Source organism: Hyperoodon ampullatus (assembly GCF_949752795.1).
Source record: "Hyperoodon ampullatus genome assembly, chromosome: X".
Classification (NCBI taxonomy): Eukaryota; Metazoa; Chordata; class Mammalia; order Artiodactyla; family Ziphiidae; genus Hyperoodon; species Hyperoodon ampullatus.
In genome coordinates, this window is record NC_136913.1 from 101,865,956 (window position 1) to 101,877,014 (window position 11,059).

The following is an 11,059-nucleotide window of genomic DNA, read 5'->3' on the forward strand; positions in this document are numbered from 1 at the left end:
TACTAATGATGAAAAATCTGAAAGTGAAATCAAGGAAACACTCCCATTTACCATTGCAACAAAAAGAATAAAATATCTAGGAATAAACCTACCTAAGGAGACAAAAGACCTGTATGCAGAAAATTATAAGACACTGATGAAAGAAATTAAAGATGATACAAATAGATGGAGAGATGTACCATGTTCTTGGATTGGAAGAATCAACATTGTGAAAATGACTCTACTGCCCAAAGCAATCTACAGATTCAATGCAATCCCTATCAAACTACCACTGGCATTTTTCACAGAACTAGAACAAAAAATTTCACAATTTGTATGGAAACACAAAAGACCCCGAATAGCCAAAGCAATCTTGAGAACGAAAAATGGAGCTGGAGGAATCAGGCTCCCTGACTTCAGACTATACTACAAAGCTACAGTAATCAAGACAGTGTGGTACTGGCACAAAAACAGAAAGATAGATCAACGGAACAGGATAGAAAGCCCAGAGATAAACCCACGCACATATGGTCACCTTATCTTTGACAAAGGAGGCAGGAATGTACAGTGGAGAAAGGACAGTCTCTTCAATAAGTGGTGCTGGGAAAACTGGACAGGGACATGTAAAAGTATGAGATTAGATCACTCCCTAACACCATACACAAAAATAAGCTCAAAATGGATTAAAGACCTAAATGTAAGGCCAGACACTATCAAACTCTTAGAGGAAAACATAGGCAGAACACTCTATGACATAAATCACAGCAAGATCCTTTTGGACCCACCTCCTAGAGTAATGGAAATAAAGACAAAAATAAACACATGGGACCTAATGAAACTTAAAAGCTTTTGCACAGCAAAGGAAACCATAAACAAGACCAAAAGACAACCCTCAGAATGGGAGAAAATATTTGCAAATGAAGCAACTGACAAAGGATTAATCTCCAAAATATAGAAGCAGCTCATGCAGCTCAATATCAAAAAAACAAACAACCCAATCCAAAAATGGGCAGAAGACCTAAATAGACATTTCTCCACAGAAGATATGCAGACTGCCAACAAACACATGAAAGGATGCTCAACATCTTTACTCATTAGAGAAATGCAAATCAAAACTACAATGAGATATCATCTCACACCAGTCAGAATGGCCATCATCAAAAAATCTAGAAACAATAAATGCTGGAGAGGGCGTGGAAAAAAGGGAACACTCTTTTTTTTTTTTTTTTTTTTTTTTTTTTTTCCTTTTTTTTTTTTTTTTTTTTTTTTGCGGTACGCGGGCCTCTCACTGTTGTGGTCTCTCCCGTTGCGGAGCACAGGCTCCGGACGTGCAGGCTCAGCGGCCATGGCTCACGGGCCCAGCAGCTCCGCGGCATGTGGGATCTTCCCGGACCGGGGCACGAACCCGTGTCCCCTGCATCGGCAGGCGGACTCGCTACCACTGCGCCACCAGGGAAGCCCAAAAAGGGAACACTCTTGCACTGCTGGTGGGAATGTGAATTGGTACAGCCACTATGGAGAACGGTATGGAGGTTCCTTAAAAACTACAAATAGAACTACCATATGACCCAGCAATCCCAACACTGGGCATATACCCTGAGAAAACCATAATTCAAAAAGAGTCATGTACCAAAATGTTCACAGCAGCCCTATTTACAATAGCCCGGAGATGGAAACAACATAAGTGTCCATCATCGGATGAATGGATAAAGAAGATGTGGCACATATATACAATGGAAGATTATTCAGCCATAAAAAGAAACGAAATTGAGCTATTTGTAATGAGGTGGATAGACCTAGAGTCTGTCATACAGAGTGAAGTAACTCAGAAAGAGAAAGACAAATACTGTATGCTAACACATATATATGGAATTTAAGAAAAAAAAAATGTCATGAAGAACCTAGGGGTAAAACAGGAATAAAGACACAGATGTACTTGAGAATGGACTTGAGGATATGGGGAGGGGGAAGGGTAAGCTGTGACAAAGCGAAAGAGAGGCATGGACATATATACAGTACCAAACGTAAGGTAGATAGATAGTGGGAAGCAGCCGCGTAGCACAGGGAGATCAGCTCGGTGCTTTGTGACCGCCTGGAGGGGTGGGATAGGGAGGGCGGGAGGGAAACACAAAAGGGAGGGGATATGGGAACATATGTATATGTGTAACTGATTAAATTTGTTAAATAAAAAAAATAATAAATAAATAAATAAAATGAATAAATTAAAAAAAAAGAAACTAGATCTTAATTATTCTCACCGAAAAAAAGAAATGATTATGTGACATGACAGAGCTGTTAGCTAACACTATGGTAGTAATCATACTGCAATATATAAATGTATCGAATCAGTACATTGTACACCTTAAACTTATAAAATGTTCTATGTCGATTATATCTCAATAAAAAAATTTTAAATAAAGAGCTGTTGGGCCTAGGTCATTTCTTCCTTTGTGTTTTACAAAAAAAAAAAGAGGTGCTACCTCATCAGGAAACATTTCTGAAGTTCAATTCCAACTAAAACTTTAAGTTGCATGTGTGCAGGTTGAGGCCTCCTGGAGATGAGTAGTCAGAGGAATGCAATCAAAACTCAAAAGTAAAGATCTTTTTCTACCAATTCACTATTCAAAGGAACTAGGAGATCACAGTTATTAATTTAATGATGTTAATATGTGCTGAACTCTTGTTCAGTTGAAAAACCTGAATTAAGAGAGTTTAATGGGATTGACTTTGCATGCCTAAAACATAAAGCTTATTAAGAGGATATACAGCAGATTTTAATAATTAAAAATTTAACACAAAATCAAGCAAAATTAGTACCCACAGTAGCTTTAGAAAAAGGTTAGCAAAACATTACATTTAATGGTAATATAAAATAATGACATTTCTGGGCTTCCCTGGTGGCGCAGTGGTTGAGAGTTCGCTTGCCAATGCAGTGGACATGGGTTCGTGCCCCTGTCCGGGAAGATCCCACATGCCGCGGAGCGGCTGGGCCTGTGAGCCATGGCCACTGAGCCTGCGCGTCCAGAGCCTGTGCTCCGCAACGGGAGAGGCCACAACAGTGAGAGGCCCGCGTACTGCCAAAAAATTTTTTAAAATAAATAAATAATGACATTTCCCATTACTCTTACCTGATTACCCTTGTTAATTCTTTCAAAATGTCACGTTTCACAAAAACATTTCCCTCCTTTGTGGCTTCATGGAAAAGACAGCTACTAGGCCTTGGGACACCTTAGAAGCAGTGGAGTAATAGTTTTGAAAGTTTGAATCCTCCTAAGCAAGAAAATGTTCAAATGGTGAGCCAGTGACAACATTCTCCCAGCCAGAAGTAACAACTGGGGGAAAAATACAAAATGTATCTCACTGCCACCAAGCATCCTCCCTTGGAGAGTTCATGGAGCTCCTATGCACATAGGTCCATGTATGGTCCCTGGATTCATGTTTTCTAGCACATTTCCCTCCTTTGTAAAAAGCAGTAGAGTGGTCTCATCTACCTTACGCACCTCAGGGGCACAGGGTAGATAAGAAGGAACAAAACAATAATGGCTTGAATGTGTTTTTTTTCCCCTCCAGGCTTATTGAGGTATAATTGATAAATAAAAATTATATATGTTTAAAGTGTACAATTTGATGGTTTTTTAAATTAATTTTTATTGGAGTATAGTTGCTTTACAATGTTGTGTCAGTTTCTGCTGTACAGCAAAGTGAATCAGTTATACGTATACACATATCCCATCTTTTTGGATTTCCTTCCCATTTAGGTCACCACAAAGCACTGAGTAGAGTTCCCTGTGCTCTACAGCAGGTTCTCATTAGTCATCTATTTTATACATAGTAATGTATATATGTCAATCCCAATCTCCCATTTCATCCCTCCCCCCCTTCCCCCCTTGGTATCCATAAGTTTGTTCTCCACATCTGTGTCTCTATTTCTACTTTGCAAATAAGTTCATCTGTACCATTTTTCTAGATTCCACATATAAGCAATATCATACGATATTTGTTTTTCTCTTTCTGACTTACTTCATTCTGTATGACAGTCTCTAGGTCTATCCATATCTTTGCAATTTCATTCCTTTTTATGGCTGAGTAATACTCCATTGTATATATGTACAATTTGATGTTTTGATCTATGTATACATTGTGAAATGATCACCAAAATCAAACTAATTAACGTGCCCATCATCTCACATAATGGCCATTTTCTTTTATTTTCTTTCTTGGTGGTGAGAACACAAGATCTATGCTCTTAGAAAATTTCAAGCATACAATGCAGTATTGTTAACTGGTATCACACTGCTGTACAGTAGATCCCCAGAACTTATTCACCTTGTGTATCTGAAACTTTGACTACTATTATCAGTGCATGGAACAGAGTAGGAAGCTACTTCACTGAATTCCTCCAACTTCAGGCAAAGCCACAGGGACATATTGCTCTGCAATTTCCTCATCTTGAAACTGGAGACAATATATGGATAAACAATTTTAGAATAAACTATGACCTATAATTAACATACTTTTTTACTCTCCTGGACAACAATGTTGCTTTGAGTGAAAAAAGTCCATAAGCACCCTATGAATGGATGACACCCAGACAAAGGAGGGGTCCTCAATTACCATTTCCAATAGTGTAAACTGACCCCAAAATCTGCTCCCAGCATCCCTTATCCCCAACATCCAACAAGATGCCATTCCTGTTTAGAGGTAATACTTTAGGACTAGCTCTGGCTATTTTGCAAAGGGCTTTCACAAGATACCAGTATCTCCACAATGTCTGCCAAGTCCTACTACCTCCAAAGGAGCCGTCCCTTCTTTGACATCCCTGTTTCAGATTTTCCCAAGGTCCATTTTCTTCCGTATTGACAGTTGTGTTAGAAGTAAGTAATGCCACAGAATCTCAAAACTTTAAAGGGTTCTTAAAAATTGAGTCCAATCCCACATTTTCTAAATGAGGAAACTGAGGTGCAAAGATGTCTGGGTCATAGAATTCAGCCCCATGATGACACCCATCTATTCAGAATCATCCTTCAGCCTGGTCTAAGCTTCTCACTACCCATATGTGTAAAAGCCTACACAAAGCTGACTGATTCATAAGGCCGAAGAAGAAACATGGAGCAGGCTAATGCCCCATAGCAAATAGTGAGTTCAGCTCCTGGATGGCCAGTTCATCCATTTCATGTTGTCTAGTAAGATTATGCCTATATATTTCAGATTACTTTTTAACTTACATTAAAATAATTTTAGATTTACATAAACATTGCAAAAGTAGTCCTCAGGGTTCAGATATACCCTTTACCCAGCTTCCCCTAATGTTAACACCTTGTATAACCTTAGTAAAATGATCAAAACCAAAAAAAATCACATCAGTACAATGCTATTAACTAAACTACAGAACTTATGTGAATTTCACCAGGCTTCTTGCACTAGTGTCCCTTTTCTGTTCTAGGATACAATCCAGGTCCTGGATTATAATTGTTGTTGTGTCTCTTTGGTCTCTTCCAGTCTGTGACAGTCCTTTAGTCTTTCATTGTCTTTCAACATCTTGTCACTCTGGATGAGTACCAGTTGTTCTACTGAATGTCTCTCAGTTATTTCAGATCATTTAGAGAAGTCCAAATCTCATGGTTCGATGAAGTGAGCCCCCATTTTGCATCTCAGTCAGGCTCATATGTTTACCACCCAGTTACACTTCAGTTGTACCTGGGTTCTTTTCTCTTATGACCATTCCATAGATGAATGAAGACAAATTTGTCATCACTCATTGGCCAAAATTAGACTCACTATTCTTCAGGTGTCTTTGGAGAGTTGCCTTGTGATGTGTCATGAGTCATAAGAAACACTGTCAGGATATACGACATGGGGCTGATTAATTTGTTAATCATGAGTCTGTGCTGTTATCTTGCCTGGTTTAATTATGACAGAATACTGTGGTGAAGCTGAACAAATGGGCACAGCGGTACAGTCAAAAGCTACGAAGAGATACGTGTGTTACATGAAAAGCTCTGGAAGTGCAAACTGTAAGAGGGCCAGGCAATGTTAACTCCAGCCAATTAGATCCCAAAGCATCAGAACCTTCAAGTTCTGTGGGATGTTGGACATGATGAATGGCAATAAACACTCCATACCCCACCCAGTCCTTTGGTACATCATGTTCCCATCATAAAACACAGTGCCCATCATAAAACAGAGGATGCGTGCCTATGGAAGGCAGCTGGGAAGGGGCCTGCCTAGAAAGTGATCTTGGACAAATCCCTAGTGTCTCTGAAATATCAGCAGTTGGGGCAGAGGGGGGAGGAAAAAATGAGAGAACATAAAGGAAAAGGTGTTGGATACCACAAAGAGCTGCAGTTGCAGAGTCACATAAAGCATGATTTGGTAGCATTATCTCAGGCATCAAAATGGTGCTCCTCTGATACAGCCCCCCTCCAACACAATCCTAAGACTTGACAATCTTGCTGACAGTGACTTCTTGCCCCTGTCCCCGGGCTACTTGCCTTTCCTTCGCTGGGTGTCCAGCCCTTGGGACCATCTTTACTGCAGCACCTTTTTTCAGGTCTGTCTTCCTCCTGACACTGGAGTCTTCTTGGAAGCAATGGGCAAGGCTGCTGTTGGGACATAGGGTGATCAATAAAAGTTGGATGAATGAGTTAATGAATGATGAAGCAATGGAGAACTGTATCTCATTTGACCCTCTCAATAACCCCGAAAAGCAAACAGGGCAGGTATTATTTCCATCTTAATGAGGAAAGTGAGACTTAAGAGTTTAAACCATCTGCCTGAGGTTGCAGGAGTTAAGTGATTTCCACAGTGCTAGGGCCAGAGAAAATAAAGAAAAGGACCTGAATTAAGCCCACACAAGGCCAATTAATAAATTGATACTTTTTAACTTACTTTAAAATAATTTTAGATTTACATAGACACAAATTCATTAATATGAATTAAATGCCAGATTTGACCTATGCCCTGTGCTAAGCCAAGAGAGCAAACTCTAATGGATTTAGAGGTCTGGCAAGTCATTTAATGTGCACAGAGGATGGGGTAGGGACAGTGGCAAAGTGGAGGGTGTGCCCGGTGTATGACAAACAAATCACGCCTGCAGGTCACGTTCAGCCTGAGGCACCTGCAGATCATGACCCCTGTGGGCACCTTTTCACCCAGAATCTCATTTGACCCTCATCACAACCTGTAAGGTCTGCATTATCATCCCTGTTTTACAGCTGAGGATGCTGGGATGTAGAGATGCTAAGTGCCTGGGTTATCCCCTACTGTGTGTGTCAGAAGGGCCATCGAGCCTGGGACATTTTCTAGGGGCCCTTGTCACCTTGAGCTACAGAATATCTGACTTTTCTTTTATGGCTGCTGACAATCTGAGGAAGGTCAAAGAGAGAGATTCAGCAAGACTGAGGCTGCGGATGAATGTTATATATTTGGTTTTGCCACGTTTCCAACTTAGCCCCTTTGATTTTTAGAACATTAAGCAGAAAAATATCTTAAAGACTCTCCAGTCCAGTGTTCTTCAAACCACCAGTCAGTCGTCTCTCCTTACTGAGTCAGAAAATGGGTTTCTGGGGTCACAACAGGCAATTAAAATAATAACAGAAAATGATAGGACAGAAAATATCTGGGTCCTTCACTCATGAGTATTGGTGAGCATGTATTATTTTGTGAAATTTGTAGACACAGAAAAAAAATTAATTGAAATCAATTTTTTAAAAACTTACTTTGGAAATTTACTTCTCCAATCCAAACCCTTCACTCCATGTATCAGGAAACAATGGGAAAGCGACTTGGCCAAGGTCACACAGTCAGTTAATGGCAGGGCTGAGACCACAGCCCAGGTCTCCCAATGCCTAGTTCATGGCTTTTTTTTTTTTTTTTTGCGGTACGCAGGCCTCGCACTGCTGTGGCCTCTTCCGTTGCGGAGCACAGGCTCCGGATGCGCAGGCTCAACGGCCATGGCTCACAGGCCCAGCCACTCCGCGGCATGTGGGATCTTCCCGGACCGGGGCACGAACCCGTGTTCCCTGCATCGGCAGGCGGACTCTCAACCACTGTGCCACCAGGGAAGCCCTAGTTCATGGCTTTTTTTCCCTCATCACTGTGCCTGCACAAGGCATTGTTTGGGAATTCTGGCAGTAGGTACCCATCGTCAGATAGTGGTGCATGAACAAACTCACGTCTTATATAAACAATCACTCTGAGCATGTTTATTTGGTGTTCATGTGCATGTCCAGCTGTTGGATGTGCTTGTGTTTAAGGAAAACTCTGTGCCTCTTATAACATTTTGGAGCTGGAATGATCTCTGTCACTCTCTCTCTTTTTTTTTTTTTTTTTTTTGGCCTCACCACACAGCTTGTGGGATCCTAGTTCCCCGACCAGGGATGGAACCTGGGACCCCTGCAGTGGAAACATGGAGCCCTAACCACTGGACCCCCAGGGAAGTCCCTCTGTCACTCTCTTGAGTACAGGGATGGCGGAAGGTCTGATGTGAGAGCTCAGTGTGTTGCTGTAGCCCCTGAGTGCGCTTCCTTCAGGGCCTTGTGTGGGCTCAGGGCTTTAAAGGAGTGCCCAGACCACTTGATCTGTGGAATGAGGAGAAGTCTGAGCAGGAGTCGTTGTGTGGGGTGGTCTGAGGAAAATACCAGGGGCTGGCTCAGAACATGACTGAAGGAGAACTGAGTAGAACTCCCCTCTCTGGAAATTTCTGCAAGGGCAGGGGCAGAACATTCTGGAAGATGCAAAATGGAGTAGGGAGGAGAAGACAGGGTCAGAATGTGATTGGTTAAAGGAGAACTCAACTAAGCACCCCCTCCCCTAGGTGCTTCTCTGAAGACAGAAGAATGAGGACAGAACTTTCTGGAAAAGAGCTGTTCCACAGAAGGCAGAGCCTAGCAGAGGCTGTTGCTGGATGGAAAGAGACTGATTATCATATATGATCATGAGCTTCAAGGTTCTAAATATGTGGTGGACCAAGTGATTTTATATGTGGATCTTCTTTCTCTCCTCTTTCAAAGCTGAGACTCTTTCAGCTCATTCTAATTTTGAAGCCACGTTTTGAGACCAACTTCATTGTGCTATCTTGCTCCCTTCTGCCTCTCCTTTCTCCTTTTCTATATTTTTAAATATGGACTCTGTATGTCCAGCCCCCAGAGAATAGTTTTCAAGGCTCAGATACTCTTTAAACCAGATAATTATGTGATTTATGGACACCAAATCAAAGAACCTAGTCTTGTGGGGAGGGTGAGGGGGAAATGGAGCCGTAAAGGGGAAGAAGGGACAGGGACTAGAAAAAGGGCAAGGCTGAAGGTTGAGATCCGGCAAAGAAACTGACAAGAAGAGAGCCTAGGGGAAATCATAGGCTCTCGGTCACCATCAAAATGAATTCCAATGATATCTGGTCCTGGAAGAAGTATTGATGGGGTCTGATCAATATAAATAAATGCTGATCTCAAGGAGGAGGGATAATTCATCCCCCAGTTATATCCAGTGATGTTTGTTTCTCAAATAGTTATTGTATTGTCTAATCTATGTAAGTAAACGCTTATCTGAAGCAGAAAAACTGCTACCATCAAAATTAATTCCAGTAAAAAAAAAAATTAATTCCACTAAAGAGTTTGACAGTATCTCAAAAAGGTAAACATAGAGTTACCATATGACCCAGCCATTCCACCCCTAGGAATATACCCAAGAGAAATGAAAACAAACATCCACACAAAAACTCATGCCCGAATAGTATGTAGCAGCATTATTCACAGTAGCCAAGAGGTAGAAATAACCCAAATGTTCATCAATTAATGAATGGGTAAACAAAAGCTGGTTTATGTCCACAAAATGAAATACTCTTCTGCAATGAAAAGGAATGAAATACCAATATGTGGTACAGCATGGATAAACCATGAAAACATTATCTAAGTGATAGAAGGCAGACACAAAAGGCCACGTACTGTTTGATTTAATTTACACGAAAGATCCAAAATAGGCAAATGGATAGAAACAGAAAACAGATTAGTGGTTGTCAGGGGCTGGGGGTCAGGGGGGAGGTTTAGAAGCTCCAATGGCAAGAATGAAGGTCAAGTAAGCTCAGATTTTAAAACTGAAGCTTGCGGAACATGCAACCATCAGTGAGGAGACTGACAAGTCTTTGATTCATGCCAAGTGTGTGCTTTAGCTAACTACACGGCACTCTTCTCCGTTAACTGTGGATTCCCCTCATCCCCCCACCATAAAAGGAAGGAAGGAAAAAAGTGGGCTACCACAATTGAGGTTTTCCTTTCATGTATACCTTCGTGTGACTGACTTTTTATTTCATCCTCTGAGACAATGATTATTTTTTTTTCTCTTGAAGCAGAGTACTTGTCTTTAGGAAGCCCAAAGCTCCACCTTCTACTTCGGCCTCCACCAGGAGACACTAGTGGGGGCAGGCAGGGTTTTGTGAATTCCTGCCCTCTATATAGTAGAGTTGGTGGACACTCCACCTGGGAAGCTGGGCAAACATGGTCTGACTCCAGTGGATAGGGTACAGCGTCTAGATTGTGCTGTCATTGAAAGAAACCAAACAGTGAGACTGAGTTCATTCAGATCCAGCACCAGGGCTGAGAATTCTAGCAAGACAGACAGGCCTTTAAAAGGAGAAATGGGGCTTCCCTGGTGGCGCAGTGGTTGAGAGTCTGCCTGCCCATGCAGCGGATGTGGGTTCGTGCCCCGGTCTGGGAAGATCCCACGTGCCGCGGAGCGGCTGGGCCCATGAGCCATGGCCGCTGAGCCTGCGCGTCCGGAGCCTGTGCTCCGCAACGGGAGAGGCCACAACAGTGAGAGGCCCGCGTACCGCCAAAAAAAAAAAAAAAAAAGGAGAAATGTAGGTCGTTGGCCAGGTAAGAGCGGAGCCTGGTCACAGACAGCCCGTCCTCAGTGTGTCTGTGGTTTTCCTTCACCTCCAGCATCACTGTCCCCCCAGCCTCTCCGGGCATGGAGTAGGTGGGGTCTCCTAGCCTGGTGTGTGATTATTTTGTCCCATCTCGTGGTTCAGATGTGTTTTCCTCCTGAGGACCATCCTTTTCTATACCTGTTGGGGATCAGTTTCTTT